The sequence below is a fragment of the Neodiprion pinetum genome, chromosome 1 (genome assembly GCF_021155775.2).
Source record: "Neodiprion pinetum isolate iyNeoPine1 chromosome 1, iyNeoPine1.2, whole genome shotgun sequence".
Lineage (NCBI taxonomy): Eukaryota > Metazoa > Arthropoda > Insecta > Hymenoptera > Diprionidae > Neodiprion > Neodiprion pinetum.
The window spans coordinates 25404295-25420607 of record NC_060232.1 but is presented as its reverse complement, the minus strand read 5'-3'; the positions used below and the strand labels follow the sequence as shown (position 1 = coordinate 25420607).

The following is a 16313-nucleotide window of genomic DNA, read 5'->3' as shown; positions in this document are numbered from 1 at the left end:
CTTTTTCGATTGACGTGCAATTTTAGGTATCAATAAAGTTTCGAGAAAACAAGCATCGTCCTGTTTTTCTGAATTGAAATGAGTAATCTATTTTTAACGAGTAAAGTGTATTCAGATTTTGAAGATTGAACTCCTTTAAAGTTGGTCTAAATTTGCGAAACTATGATTTTAGTTTCAATGTTTCGTTATATTAACGTTACTAACTTCAATCTGGTTTGAATTGAGTGTATTTGGTATGGTCCCAAAAATTGGTGCTCTTTTAAAAACTCCTTGCGCCAAAAGTGGTTATTCAATTGGCAATCCGATGATAAATTCTCAAATCATTGTACTTGTTTGAAAAAATAAACTTTCAAATCAAGAGAAGTATAATAAATGTGTTAAAATCTATAAAATCTGAGATTAAATTCTTCTTTTTTCAAATTTAAATTCATCTGAATATTAATTGTAAACAAGTGACATAATCTGATAGTCAATTATCATATTAGAATTTGACACCAACTTCTGTTCTTTGTGTTTTCGGGATAGTTATAAAATTGTTTCTAATATTTGTAAGGAAAACTAGAGTGCCGCTCAGAACCTTTTAAAACTTACTAATTTTAACGGTATTTGAATCTGCAATAACCAAAAACCTACGAAATAGACGACAGACTCACTTTCTTCAAGCTCTTCACTTTGCATTGCAAATTCTCTATTTTTAGATATAACAGATCATAAGCCAGTCATTAATTACTGTACCGAGTACCGTAAATACAAATATACATCAAGAAGAATTTCATTTGTTATAGTAACTAGCAAAATTTATTCTTGCAACAGTTACAAGAAAATATAGTAACAGTGATCGTAATGAGAAAGAATAGTAACGGATACTAGACTTTCCGGTAACAGTTAGAAAACTAATTTTCATTTTGTACCTAGAACTATATTTTTCGATTCTGATAAAAAATGAAAATAGTTAAGAACTGATCGGTAACCGAAACTAAAAATTTCTCTCCGTGTAGGCAGAAAAACATTCGTTTTACGAAACTCGGATAGTGCGGCTAAAATTTCAAGCCAATAGGAAATATTTTAAATTTCAGTGAAGCTCTCTTTAAGGGTCTTACAACGTTTTATTGGAGGGTCGTGAATAAATTCTGATCCGTTTTTCGCATGAGGAAAACCGTGCTCGAGACAGTATTTGCGGGGCGTCAGAATTACTCCGTAGTGTTGCGTCACCCGTAGCAAATTGGTTAACGAATGGTTCACCCGGCTCTCGGCCAAAATCCGTATATATCTGAGAGAGCCGCGGCGATGCTGCAGCGTTTCGCGTATCTCATTATGGATCCAATTTTGACGAGGCGTTTAGTATAATGCGATAACACAATCGGGCTAATGTATTTGCCAGCATCCGCTATTCCTCGCACACGTCGCGAACGGAGGCGTGCGAAGGGTGAGCTGTATCAGAGGTTCAGCTTGCGGACCGAGCTTACAGCGAACCCTCGCGAACCGTAACGACATCGTTTTACGGTACGAAGGGCGCTGCCATGAGTCCGCTACAAAATTCCGTACCTTTACCGAAATCTGGGACTTATCGCTTTCGGGGATGAGGTGCCGTCGATATCGGTGCATATTTGCCTAATAGATTCGACCTATTTGACTCGTTGTTTGTAAAACAGGTACGTCTCCGCGTGGGTGGAGAATAAATTTTAATCACGACCTGACGCTGGGGGCGTATTACAAAGTTCAAACGATCTCTTTGTGTACGCGTCCCAGCTTCAATTTAGCCTTTAACGTGGGCATATACTCGTGTAATGTACTCACCCGGTCTAAAGCTTTTCACCTCTTCCTGCAGAACCGCCGCATGGATAATTTTACGAAGGGTGGAAAAGCTCGCGCGATGATTTTTTAACGGTGGAAAAACCGGATTATACGCTGTTCGAGTCAGTTTTGAGCTGATCTTTTTACTTTACCTTCACAGTGTTGGAGAGTGTAGATGTTGACCATTTTCCAACGAGGTTTGCGACGTCGAGGCGTTCGGCACGTGACGTTTATCGAAAATATACGCATATACGTCTGCGGAAACCTATTCGTGGTTATCGAAAATCTATAAAGTTACAAAGTGCTTTACGGCTTGTGTATAATGTATGTACTTTTGCCGTAGCTTCTCTTTGCTACCGGGATAAACGAATTGCAGGACTTTTCACGCGAGGAGAGATTTTCGCGCAATATCATTGTGTCTTCGATTCAGTTAGCTTCACTCAATCTGACGAATATTAAGATTCCTGTAGGATTTATCATGAAACGTTCGTAGAAAAAATACTGTGGGAAATAAAAGCCCTGGATTTTGAAACATCATTTTTTTTTAAACTTTGATACGTTATCAGCCAGCTATGTGTATATAATGGTTGGATTTGATGGATGAACAGATGATTTTCTTACGAGAACTGAAAAATTCCAACTTTGTCAAGATCAGTCAGCGAGCATTGGAGATATTTACATACTTTATACAGTGTTCAAAAAATGTAACAAAGTTTTTCCGAAATTTTCTAGATTCCAGTAAACAAGGAAATCTTTATTTAGACCAATTGTGACCCGACTGATCGTGACTTGTGACTGCAGATTGATATAATACAAAGTTTCGTTCCAAAATTTATGAAACAGACGAATGATTTCGAATAAATCGAGCCATTCATTCCATCTCAATTGATCTCACGCCGTAGCCTCGCTGGATGGTTTTTAAAATAACTGCTTCCAACACTAAATTAGAAAAGATGTCAGCGATTTTCTTTATAAAGTAAGGCTACAAGAAACCGGATCCGTAAGGTAACGCGATACGAGCGAAGACCGAAATCATCGCGCGCGTATGAAAATCCTCTCGCATTTTTGACGCACATCCATTCGGAGGGGGGATGAGATCGGACGGGATCCGTGACACTCTTCATCCTGCAGTGACTGCGAAGCCGAACACCCGTTGAAGCGAGAAGTGGAGAGGCGATCGTAATTCCCTCCGCCGAAGGGGGCTGACGAGATTCTCCCGCGCCACTCGTTCTCGGTGCACGTAGGCAAAAGGAGACCGGAAGTACGTGTCGGCCGCGATGCGTCGCCTCGTTTTGGTCCGCAGCCTTACACGCACGCATCGTGACAGGTGCACCGGGATCAGGCCTCTGTCTGAACCACCATCACCACCATCACCACCATCACCACCATCGCCACGCGTTCAGCCAAGTCCCCATTGTCTGCACCGACTGGCGACGCCACTTGCTCTCCTAATTGCGTCGTTCGGTCGAATATCGCTAGGCTTGATGGGAGGGAAGTCGGGTCGCATCCTCATTTGTTCCCCGTTACCCGAATCGCACCCTCGCTATTTGATAGGCTCCAAAACCGCACCCTCGCTCCGGAAGACAAAAAATAAATAAAATATGGTCGATAGTTTTTATCATTATTATTTCTTTTTCTATTACGAAAGACCTTGTATTTTTTCAAAATTATACTGCAAAGTCCAGTGCCAGGGGCTGAAAATTTGAACTGAAATTGTCGTGCAAGCTCCTGAGACTTTTGGTTGAATCCAGTGACAGTTGCCCAAACTTGTGGTAAATTTAATGAGGATGAAGTTAGTAACGTTAAAGTACCGATGTATATTGAGGAAAAATCGCGTCACTTCGCACATTTAGGATTATCTGAAATTTGGTAAACAAAATATACTGATATGTTTCGAAAAGTTAACTTCTTGGAAGTCATTCGGATATTGCACGATGACGACTTTTGTCCCTGACGTTTCGTTGCGCCAACGTTACTAACTTCAGCCTCGTAAAACTGACCACTTTTAACATTCTGAATTCATATTTGTACAATTAATTACAAGTGATCTTTTATTGTCGGTCGAACTTGTACAGAATTATCAGATTCATAGTCAATTTAGGCGAATATCAAGTGAAAACCCGTGCAATAAACGGATCGGTTGTGGTATAAAACTATACACGTTTCAACTACTATAGATTATTAAATTCATCGGAACAATTTTTTTGACCCTGTAATTTAATATGATCGCTTCAAGCACGCCCATAATCTCATCGGCATAAAGAAACATAGACGACACAAAGCGCCTCCGAATATTCCTGGACGTATCTGTAATCTAATTCCAAGTACAATTGGTAGCAATTTATCAGACTTGATATAAAGTTCAAAGGTCGGACAAGATCGATGGAGAGGCTTTGGAAGTGGAGGGGATCACTTGGATTTAAAGAACAGGGTGTCCAGCGATTCCGCGAAAGCTCTGGAGCTTTAGAAATACCTTGAAATCGATGAACCTTCGAAGTAGCAAAAAAGTATTCTGTAATCTCATTTGGAACCCGGCCAGAATTCGTCAGATTTTCCTCGCCTATTTGGACTCTTCAAAAATTGTACAAATTGCATTTTCAAGAGCTGCGTCACCGCAACTTTTGATCAATTTGCTACTGATCGGTTGTTTTTTTTTTTTTTTTTCGAAAAAGAAACGAAGAATCCAACTGGACAAAGCATCGAAGTTTGGTGTGAAAAGTTTTTTAGGTCATTCGTCAACTGGTTCACTCTTAAATCGAGGAAACGCGTGATTCGAAGTCCATGGCCTTTCCAAAGTAAAGACCGAGCTAGAGAAGCGATCGTATTCTCCGTTCACACACTGTATCAAGAAACGTTTTATAGGGCTGTTAAATTTTTAACCACAATCACGTGATACCGCAGGTATATCCACCGAGTCTATGGTATAGGAACGGAAACAAAACGATTAAAAAAAAAGTTACAGTATTTGATTGAAACGTGGGACGCCAGTGGTAAGGGCGATAAAAATGTCTTCCAAGAAGAGCCGTAACTCTGTACAGCGATAAACCTCGGGTATCGTTCACGTGTCGTTACCAACCTGAAGCTACCTACACTGCCGTCGTTGTCACCATCGAGGGTTATCAGCAATTAATTCTCGACTGGCAGCACTCGAGCGTTCAAAATGCCACGATTGCCGATCGCCGCCTCGTCGCATAGCTCGGTGTCGCACCCAAAGCTCGTCTCTCCTCCGGCGGTGACGACGACACGTGAATTACCATATAGCTTCAAGGGTCCGAGAGCAGCGTTCAAAGTGGCTTCGTCACGTGCGTCGCGTCGCCCAACGCCGTTTGTACCGCGGTCACTCCGTATCTTGGAAATCGAGACTTGAGACGGTAATTAACATCTGCGATAATTAATACCGATCCGGCCGAAACAGACTCTCGTTTATACTCGAGGTTCGAGGTTTTTGAACTCGCTGTGTTATACATTTTGACATGCGCGTGGAGGAGGACGAGGAAACTCGCTTCTTACTCAGGGGTTCAATTTCTGGACCAGCTACTGGATTACTACGCCGGACTTTTCATAACTTCCCACTCTCGGGGCTGTTGAGAGGATGTGATAGTCACTTTTTACCGATCGCTTTAAACGTCAGTTATTTTTACTATTATAGTAGTATACCTTTTCTCCCCACACTGAGAAAAATTTTTAGTCCTTAGCTATTTTTAATTTTTACCGCGACCGCAAAATGTAGTTTTAGGTAGAAAATGAAAATTAGTTTTCTTGCTGTTACCGGAAAGTCTAATATCCGTTACTATTCTTTCTCATTACGATCGCTGTCATTATATTTTCTCGTAACTGTTGCGAAAATTTAATGCTTGTGCAACAATAAATTGACGTTAAAGCCTTGTTTAACTAAAAAAGTAGAGAAACCTCACAAACTAAGTTTGCGTTGCAATTGCCAAAAAAGGATCGACAATATCGCAAAACGGTTACGCGTACCTCGTTTTTCGTAATTCCAACAATATTCAAACAGTTTTTTTAACGATACCTGTTTTATTGAATTTTTCCAGTTACTGTAACAAATGAAATTTTTCACAGTGATACTATTACCGACCAAGTCCAAGTATGTAACATTTCACTCAGTCGGTAGGAACCGATCCACCATGGCATCGTTTCATGGGGAAAAACGCAACTTGTCAGTGCTCGGTCATAATTTTCAATGCTCGATGTTTTACCACTGTGTCGAATTGATTCCGAGTTCAGTCACCGATATTTTTCAGCCGTTACGTGTCAAAACAAAGAAGAAAAAACATAGTTTGTCATATTAGGCGACTGCGACGGAAGATTGAGTCCGTCCTTACTCGTCGACGATGAAATCGACATGCGTCAGATGTCCGGACTGCGTGACGAGCGTAATAGTCACAATTGGAGGAAGTGGCTTAAGAGTGCCGTTCGGTATACAAACTAACGCGTTGCTGATGTAGAAAATGTACGTGCAGCATTCCTCGTTGTGCAACGTACGAAACTCTCCGTGAATGAATGCTTTATACTCATTACGTTCGAATGAATGAATAAATACCGAGAGCGTAGACGATCCTTGACTCTGGGAATTAAGTATGCATCTTCCCTTGGAATTCAAGTATTGTTTGCAGTCTCTAGGCCAGCTGCTACACTCGAGGTGTTGATTCAGATTTGAATACTTGGTACCGGGATTTGGAATTAGTTATTCAGAAACCCTGGAATACTGATTTGTGGAAATTATACCAAATTATAGGTGCGTGAATCTTGCTCTTGCAAAAAAAATTTCTTATACCCCCTTGTTTTCAGGCCGAAATAAAATTGAAGCCATCAAAAGTGGGATGCTTGAAACGACGAAAAGAAGAAAGCCAATTTTTTCAACAGAGTAAATTCAATTACGTTCTCAACTCGTTTCCCTGCGTCGCGAAGCCCCTTTCCTTTGTTATTTTACTCAGTCAAAACTTCCTTTCGCCGTTTCAAATTCGCTGGGGTAAGCATTTCCATAGAGTCTATGGGTGGCCTGGCGATTTCCTTTTCGCTGATACCGTCTCCCCTCGTATACAACGGCTAACGACATCGCGACGCCCCGGATTTCATAATTTAACTTCGAGGTTTGTTCAGATCATACAGTTCTCGTGACTTCGAAGCGTTGAGTAGGTGTGTCATTGATGCTACTGCACGGTGCTCAAATTTCTTGGTGATTAAGTACATCGATTTCTCCCGACAAATTCGATAGTGTATTTTTTTCATTTCACGTGTGCTTCGAACTCTCATCGTCAACATTTCAAAAATCGTCGTTATCAGGTTTGTAAATAATTCTCTACCGCTCAAGTGGGGGAAAAGCTATTGCGAAGATGATTGAGCATGGTTCTTACAGCGTTTGAGTAGACTATTATATTACAGACTGTAACTAAGATTGATTCATAAGAATACAGCAGAAGTTCCATAAATCGTCAGAAATTATTTCTAAATTATCAGAATCTTCTATGGCTAAATTTTCGAATCTTTCACATCATAGGTTGACAAAGAATATTCTTTGATTCCGATTCTTGAATTCTGCGATATAATTCAGCTGTACTTGATTCGGAAAAAAAAACATCTATATCTCGAGAAGAAAAGTTTGATTACTAGTCGAAAGTATATTATCGTAAATATTTCCTTACAACTGATCAGAATTCATTGATTTTATCAAATTATTCCACACAATAGTTTCTATAATATCATATCTTCGCTACGATTGTAATATAAAATAATTTCACGAAGTCTGAAAAACTTCCTTCAATTTCGTATGAAATTATTTACTACTTCGTACGGGTAAGTAGGTGTGACGATCAATTTCTCTTACTTTGTTGTGAATTTTTTTGTTTTCCGAGTTGAATAAAACTGGATTAAGTATTCCGATTAATCAAGGAATCAGGTTGACAGTCAGCTTGAGGAATAACTTGCCTAGTCTCATCAGATCGACGCCACCTCCTCGATATTAAATCATTGAAAAACTTTCCCCTTGTTGAAAAGCTTAAATCCGGTCCGATTTTCATTTCGTCGAGGCGAAAGTGTTCCCCGTTAAAAAAATCGTTAACTCGCATCGTCCTCGGTAAAAAAAAAAAAATTGTCCCAAACGTCTTTGGCTCCCGAATTTGCTAATTCTCATCGAGAGGCGAGTGCAGCGGCCGGATTCCCTCGCGCATTCCCAAGGCTGGGGGATGCGAGCATAACGCAAGCGCGGGTTTCTCCGTTTCCACCGCGCACATGGCCCGGATCCCCCAGGATGAGAGGAACGCGACTGATCCACGAGCACGTCTCGGCCGCTCTTCGTGGGGGCGAACGAATATTCGGTCGTCCGGAGGCCTCCGACGTCAGTACGCCCCGCGCCGCCGTAGGAAGCGTTCCTCGCGACTTCGCCCGTAGATTAGTAGAGAGAATTCTCCGCGCCGTTTCGGTAGCCGCGTATCAAAGTCGCTGGAAAGCGCCGTTTGACCCTTGGAAAAGACCGGGGAACGAATCCGAGCTTTGAGCTTTCGCCCGGTTCGGTTATCGCCGTTAATTCCGCCGAGCGTGTAAGCGTGGCAATCCCTCATCCGGATTCTCGAAATCTTTTTCGCACAGCTGAACGACCGTTCGAACTTCTGATATCCGGTCTGATGTTGTTGCATCTTCGACGAAAGTTTCGCGGGAAAAATAAATGCCGACAGATCAGGGAACTCAAGGAGAGCTGATCGCTCGCTTGAAAACTCTTCGAAACCCGATGACCAGGAACGAAAAATGTGTTTCTTAGACAGCTCTTCACCTTGAATCGACACTAACGGAAGTCTGCCGGTTTGACATACGATTTTCAAAACGGAACTGTTCAGCTGAACCGGAAGCTTGAAATATTCTGTTTTCTTCAGCCGAGGAATCGACTAATTTCAATCGATTTCACATCGAGGAAAATTGGATCCGGGTGAAATTGAATCTTCGTCGCCGAAGAGGGACTGAGCTAATTTTCGCGTTAAATACAATACCGGGTGAGATCGATACGAGTTTTGTGAAAGGCTGGAACGAGGGTTGAACTGAGGAAATAATCATCGGGGGTATCAAGGTACGAGGAGCCAAGAGTAACGGTTCCAAGTTCATTCGGTACATCCGGGGCTACCTAATTCCCTGTCTTCTTCAAGCCCGGATCCTCTTTTTGGGCTGTTTGTTTGAACGCGGGAACCGTGTAAACATACAAAAAACGCCTAATGGACTTCTGAAACAAATTCACCAGCCCTTCTTAAGACGTGTATACGCACAGTAGAGATGCTTGGACAGTTTTGAACCTGGCTCTAAAGTAAAAAGGAGAAAAACGAGTACACGGTGTGCCTGATAAACGGATTCTAAGAAAACACGACATCTGCCCGGAAGCTCGAGAGACTCGGAAAGAATCTAAACGTAAGCACGCTTCCGACTAATTGACTCGCTCGTTAACCGTTCATTTTATTCTGTATCACGAATCACACCCGCCAGAAATTTGTCCCGCTGAATTTTCCTTTGTTTCTTGGAAATTTACCATCGGCCATTTATCGCGTGTTAAATTCGCCTGCATTTATGCAATTTAGGGTCCGTATTACCGATCGTCAATTCGGAAAGCGAGGAGGAGTCGGCTGATCGTAAAAGACGAGACAAATGCCGATCGGTGAAAATGTACTCACGATTGCCGAAATGCAGGCGCGTTTTGAGGAAATTCACCGTAATCTGTATCGTTCGAATGCAGGCCGATTTATCCTACAGATACAACTATCGGAAAATCGTTTATTCGAAAGCACATTCGGTGGATTGTATTCGTTCAATCAGCACGACGATACAGAGTCGTATGCATTTATCCTAACACCGATATACCAATATAAGATGAGAGATAAACGAGACCTGAATAATTTACAAGGCCATTTTCTCCGTCCGAATTCGGTGAGTCGTTATTTCACATTGCTTATTTCCATTTCCATTAAAATTTCATGAACCTCGCGGTTCGTCGTTTCGTACTTTTATATTCCTCGAGAGCCTGCGGACACGGAGCAGATATTCTGATCCTTCCAGTCGCGCGTGGCGGTTTAAAAAACCGTATAGTATATAATATACCGAACAAAATGGACAAGCAAACAAACGATGATGGAAAAATATTCAAAGCAAAATAGGAAAACAAACTTTGACACGCGCGGATAGATGCGCGAGGGAACACGTGGCCCTTTGCGTTGATACGCGTTGCTTAAGAAGATATTAATATTACGGACCTCGAGTCACTTCCAGGCCGCAATTTTTCTTCTCGGTAATTTCTCGTTACAGCTTTGACCCGCGGCGCAGGTATAACAAACCGTGTAATTAATTTCACGATCTTCCTTGAATTTTTTATTTATTATTTTTTCCTTCTTCTTTTTGTGCGGTCTTCTCGCGTCTTTATATCCTTTCCGTTCCACCTGACGAAGAAACATCGCGTGCGAGTCTGCGGCTCTTGTTCGTTTAGGGATTTTTTTTTTCCCCCCCTTACAGTTTTTTTCGAAAACTTTTCCCCACGCACACAAGATCTGAGGATGTTGTACGTTGTATACACCCACACGCAACCGGTCGACGGTTACTTTCTCTTCTTTTCCAGCTTCTACTCTTTTATCTCTCTGACAGTTGGCAGGGTGGTTCGGGCTGTTAGGGTGAAAATTGAGGCCGTTTTTTCCCGCTATAATACCGAGAGCCGAGCAAATTCGTCGACCAGTTTGACACTTTGGTCTGTCTTACGGGAGAGTGGCTTCACCTTAGCATCGCGTGTGTTTGTTATCTTTAAGTCAATTTTCTCTGACTTCCTTCCTACCCGCCCGCTTTCGCTTCGATTCCTGCAGCTCGTCTTCCAATTTCATCGTATAAATTCTCCCTTACGATAGAATCAATCAAACTTTTGAGTGATTTCTCCCGGGTAATGGATCCTCCTCGATATCACCCAGCTTCCGCATCTCTCTTCTCGTCCGTCAACTTTACTTCGTAGGCTCTTTACGTTCTCCACTATTCACTGGCTGTAACACCGGACGATCGCATATCACATCCCTCGATTCTTTCCCGGAATTCGCAAATGCATTTGTATTTTCGAGACATTGTGATAAGATCGTATCGTTGATAGTGAACGCCTCAGAAAATCTACTAATTAAAAAAGATCCTGCGCATTTTTATGTAAACTGAATTATAGTTCCGAAGTGTTGCTATTATTTCGTTTATCAATAAATCAGCCTCATCATAAGCTGAAGTTCAGAAAATTGTTTTCAAATGTTGAGAAATTAGTGTATTTTTATTCAACTACCGTACAGTAAAAATTGAAAATTTAATACATGCTTTCCGCAGATTTCGATGTATCGATACTCTCCACTGCAATTTAATACTCCGAAACTTTTTGTTTACTTTAATTATTTGATTCTGTGAGGGAATAAAAACGAATCTCTTATTTCAAATTGGCCTCCGCGGTTGTTTGAATATTTTCAAGTCGTCACAAGATCTCGTCTCCATTCCTGACACGTCAAAGCTGAGCGCGCGAAGAAGGGTGCGTAAAAAGCTAGCATCCCTCAAGGCAGCTTGTATACGAAGCGGGACGTCGAAGGTTCGATCCCACCGTCGGAAGAGGATCTTATATGTACCTATATAATGCGTGCGCGAAGAAGCGGGATTCCGGGACGCAAAAACTCGAGGTGCAAACTCCCGGGGAGATCTCTCTCTCTCTCTCTCTCTCTCTCTCTCTCTGCATAGAAAAAAGAAGAGAGAGAAAAGAGCGTTATTTGCTTTATTTGTGAAGCGAACTCGCCCGCAAGCTTTTTTTCCGCGACTGCAATGCAGACCTGCCACATTGTCCGGTTGTAATATACATTTCGCGAATCAGCACATCTGCAAATGTAACTCTTATAGGTCGCTTGATTAATGCAGAATTCTTTATTCTGGAAATAATAATTTTTTTTTGTTTGTTTTTTTTTCAGCGTTACGTTGAGCGAAGTTGTTCCTATAAAAAAAGAAAAGAAAAAAAAAACAACATGCATTTCATTGAGATCGGTAACTTTACGTAGGCAATACTTTTTTTCTCACCAAACGTTTATTTGTGAATATATTTGCGAGAAAATTAGTCTTCTTTAAATGGAAATGCTTTTGCCGGAGTCGTAAAAATCAGTTTACCAATTGGATGAAAAATTCATCTGAATTACAAATTATGTTTCATACAAATTAGAGTATTTTATAAATTTCAGCGATACCTAATTCATCGTTTCCGAAAAGAAAAAAAAAAAAAAAAGGCACTTGATGAATAATACTGAAAAAATAAAGCCGAATCCTTCGGCAGTTTTTGTATAAAAATTTTTTGCCAAAGGTTTACCAGTTTAAACTTTCAACGTATAATTAATTAAACAGAAGTTCATTTATAAACTTTTCCAATCAAATTGAACTCGATTAACTTTTGCAGTACCGTTGAAACCTTTGGCCCAACAATTTATACATCCTGAAATAAAAATAATTCATCCATCGTTGTACTTTTCGGCTGCAGGATTCCAGGTTATCATTGAAATTGCCGCGTATGTATCCACACGTGGTAGATACACGTTAACGCCACACGTCCATACGCGTTCGCAGCCGATAGTAACTCCTACTCGTGAGGGTCGGAGAGATTAGACTGGACACCAGTTGCTATCGCCGTAGGCGTCCGCGTGTTCTTTATTTCACGGTGCAAATTGCTGAGTAGATTTCGCCTCACCCATAGGTGAACAAGACAAGTATCTCGGATAGGGAAGGCTGAAAACACGGTGGGGAGAAAAAAAAAAAAAATAGGTACGAAGCTCCGAGGGTGAAATACGAAGTTGATGATCTTGGGGAGCCAACGCGGTGACGGTTCGAGGACAACGTGAGCTAAATTAGTTGCGAATACGCACAAGACGAAGAAAACTTGCTAAGAGGATTAAAAAATTAAAACGAAGCAGGAGGTTGCAAAAAGAGAGTAAAAAACGTAGCAATAGAAACGACAAAAAAAAAAAAAATAAAAATAAAACACCAAGAGTCGGCGAAAGTCGAGAAAGAAGTTTACTAATTTAGGACTTTCTTCGAAGGGCCGCTATGAATTGCCCTGGAGAAACTCTCCAAGACCCTGCAGCTATAACTTTTCTCAACGACCAACGGGGAATCGACCTCTCAGTCTTTTAATGCATCGGCAATTTTTTTTTCCCTTTTCCTTGGTCGCGGTGATATCGTTATATTCAGAAAATTTTTCGTGGCTCACCCAGGGGTCTTTAAATATTGGTTAGATGTGCTTTTCGCTTGAATGACCGTTGATTTCTTGGAAAGAACGGCACCGTTGGAAGGTTAAAATTGTTGAAATTTCCCGCATTTTCTTTGGCATTCTGAATTTTTCTTAACAGAAGTGTATAATGCCAGTTTTTTAATCCTTTTGTTGCCGTTTTTGAATCATATTTTTTTCTCGGGATACAAACGCCTCTCGGGAAAACCAAATTGTGTCTTGGATATATTCTGTTAATTCGATGAAAATGCAGATCCTCCGGGGAACGATCAGGCTAATTAATTGCGCGTAGGCTCAAACAGTCGGGGGTTAGTTTCGCATTCAAACTGTACTGCGGGGAATATCTTAACCTGTGTCTAGAATACGAATAGCGACCCGTTTCACGTATCGTGAAAATGAATTTCATAGTTGGTTTTTTCAGTAATTATATAATTCGGCGAAATTGATTATACCAGGTTCGGGAATCCAAATACGTCAGCTTTCGAATAAGCACATAAACTCAGTTGCGTAACTTTACTCTTTTATTTTGCTTCCTCAGAATTTAAAATCCTGCTCCTTCGATTATGTCGCAGACTTTCACCGAAAATTTCGTGCGGTGAAGGAAGAAAAAAATTAACTCATTCCCGTATGTGGCAATGTAAATTTTTTTTCCCATGCCAAACAATTTTAAGTATCAAAGGGTCTTGAGCAACACTTTGATCGACAATACCAGTTAAACGGATAACAAATTCACTTTGATATAAACTTTTGATTCAAAGATATTCAGCTGATTATTTTAGAGGTATGAAATCCTCTCCTTACGATATTTCTGCACAACTTGTCGACTAAAGTATACTGAAAAGATTGCAAGGAACAAGCCACAAAGATAACGCTCTCGCGTTAATTTGCACTAAAAATCAGAAGGTATTTTTACAAAGATTTACCAAGATTCTCGTGTATCTTGAACATGCAAAGCTGTTATTATTAGTATTAATGTTAGCATTAATGATTATACTACAAAGAAAGTCCGGTTTTATATCACATTAGAAATAAATGTCTGAAGTATTGAATGAGCTTGGCTTTTAGGCAATACATAAGCGAATGTTTCGAAATCGGAGAACAGCAATTTTTTTTTTTTTTACTAAAAAATACACTTTCGAAATTTACGAACGTAGAATGGGAAAGAAGCCCGATTAAAATAGATGGATAAAAATGGGTGCGTGTACTTATGTACGCGCGTGAGAAGTTATACTTCTTTGGCATCATTAAAAAATACACAACATGTCAAAATCTTCTGTCACACAATGATAAAGAAAAAAAGTATATAATAAAAAACAATAAAACAAATAACGGATGTCTTACATTATATTTAAATAATCTATTAAATTTTTGTCACGAACTTTTTATTAAATGTTCTATTAAATTTATTTCTTTATTTTGTAAATATTAAAAAACCAATAATAAATATTCAACATTGATAATTTAATAATATTTAGTATTAATTATATTAAATAATGACATTTTAATTTATATCAATAAATAATACATACGGATAACTAACCTCAATTATATTGGAGCACTTGAAAAAGTATTTTAGCACAATTTTTTCACGAATATTCACAAATTTTTCGAGACTTAATGAATTCGGTTGAGTGGGCAACTTCATCCTGTTAATTTTGTGTTACAATTTTGTGTTACAGTGATGCGCGCGCATCTTGAAATTTCACTCTCATCAGTTTTTCATAACGCGCCTAAAGAAGTATAACTTCAAAAAATTTTCACACAGATGCGCAGTAATGTTAAAGTAAGATATAATTTTCTGGATAAAACCTTACCGAAAATTTATCGAGAGTAGCAGCCTTACGTGACGATTTGTATCGTCGTCAATCTCGAGTTCGACCAGATCAAAGATTGATTTCATAAAAATAGTTTCTTAACCAATGCAAGAAAGCTTAGAGGACGTGCTCACTTCGAAACTCAGGAGCTTATAAATCAGACGTCTGGAGCTCGGAATATCGCGCATCCCGTGATACGGAGAAATGTGTAGGAGGTGATCAGGTCTGCGGAGTTTCAAATTCGCCGGGGGAGTTGAGAAAATTGAAAGAGAAAAGAGAGAAAAGCGCAGAGATGTTCGGTAAAATGAGAGGGAGGCGAGCTAGTGAAATAAATAATGATAAGAACCCGTGCAGTCGGTATTTCCGGCTCACTTTTCTTCCGGACTCTTCCATTGCACCGGCGGTCTCATCTCCTCGGAAAACACGATAGAGGCGTCCCGGTCCCGTTTCCTCCTCCTAGGTCAGGTCCGGGGAAAGCCTCGTTAATTTCCACCGTCGGGAGGACGCGCGGGGTAAAATTGCCGCGTCGTGTCGGAAAAGACGGCGCAGGGAAATCCATTAAAATTCTGAAAGCCCTCCGATTCCGGGGTATTTTACTAGCGTAAAATAACAGCTCGGTTAATAGGCGACCCCCTCGAGTCTCGCCCTCCTTAAACGCCTGCACGGGACGAAAGAGTCCTCCTGGGTGTTTTTGAGTGCGGGCCACGCCACCCTCTTCGTCGTCCTCCTAACCGCTTCTTTCGCATTTTAACTTTCCGCCTTGCCGCCCAATCGTGATATCAAGGACGAACAAGAAGAAGAAAGGGAACGAAGGGAAACGCTGGAGAAACGCAAGCTTTGAAACGTGAAGAATTTTGTTCCTCGTGCACCACGTATTTTTTATGCGACCGAAAACTTTATGCATCGCGAAATTCACATCGCAACTTTTTATTGGTTTGTGAAAAATCTTTTCTCGTTTAAATTCTCAGCATGTTGGCATTGTTTACACAATGGTCGAAACTTACGTTTTGTTTGAAATATCAAATTAATATAGTTGTCACCTCGAACTTATTTTCAAATTTTTTACTCGTACAAGTTTTATCGTGTCATTATATTTTGCACATTCCCTCTCAATTTACTGCTTAATGCTGAATCAGCTTCATAGTCCAGTCAAAAACGTATTAAAATGTGAAAATATTTTAGAAAACAAAAGTGTAGAATCAATAGCTGATTGAAGTCCCGATAACTCGTATCAAAAAACTATCCCCTTGTTACTACAGAAATAAAAGCAAAAATTGACTGTCGAAAATTCTGATCGTAATAAATTTGGGATCAATTATCTGAGACAGATTGCATTATCGAGCACATTTTGTTAGCGTAAGATTTGCAAAGCATATTTAATTTCAACAAATAGTTGGATTCTTTTTGTTCTTACATAAATTCTGCAAAAAATCACTCGGCATGGAGTT

At 40.3% G+C, this 16313-nt stretch overlaps 1 protein-coding gene across 3 annotated transcripts in view; it reads left to right on the top strand.

Moving 5' to 3' along the window:
• Positions 1-8169: 8169 nt before the first annotated feature.
• Positions 8170-16313, top strand: part of LOC124218280 (uncharacterized) — a 44585-nt gene continuing 36441 nt past the window's right edge. For all 3 annotated transcript variants that reach the window (XM_046624877.2, XM_069136139.1, XM_046624867.2), the window contains exon 1: positions 8170-9201. The gene's annotated coding sequence lies outside the window, so the exon portion shown is untranslated. The remainder of the gene's footprint in view (positions 9202-16313) is intronic.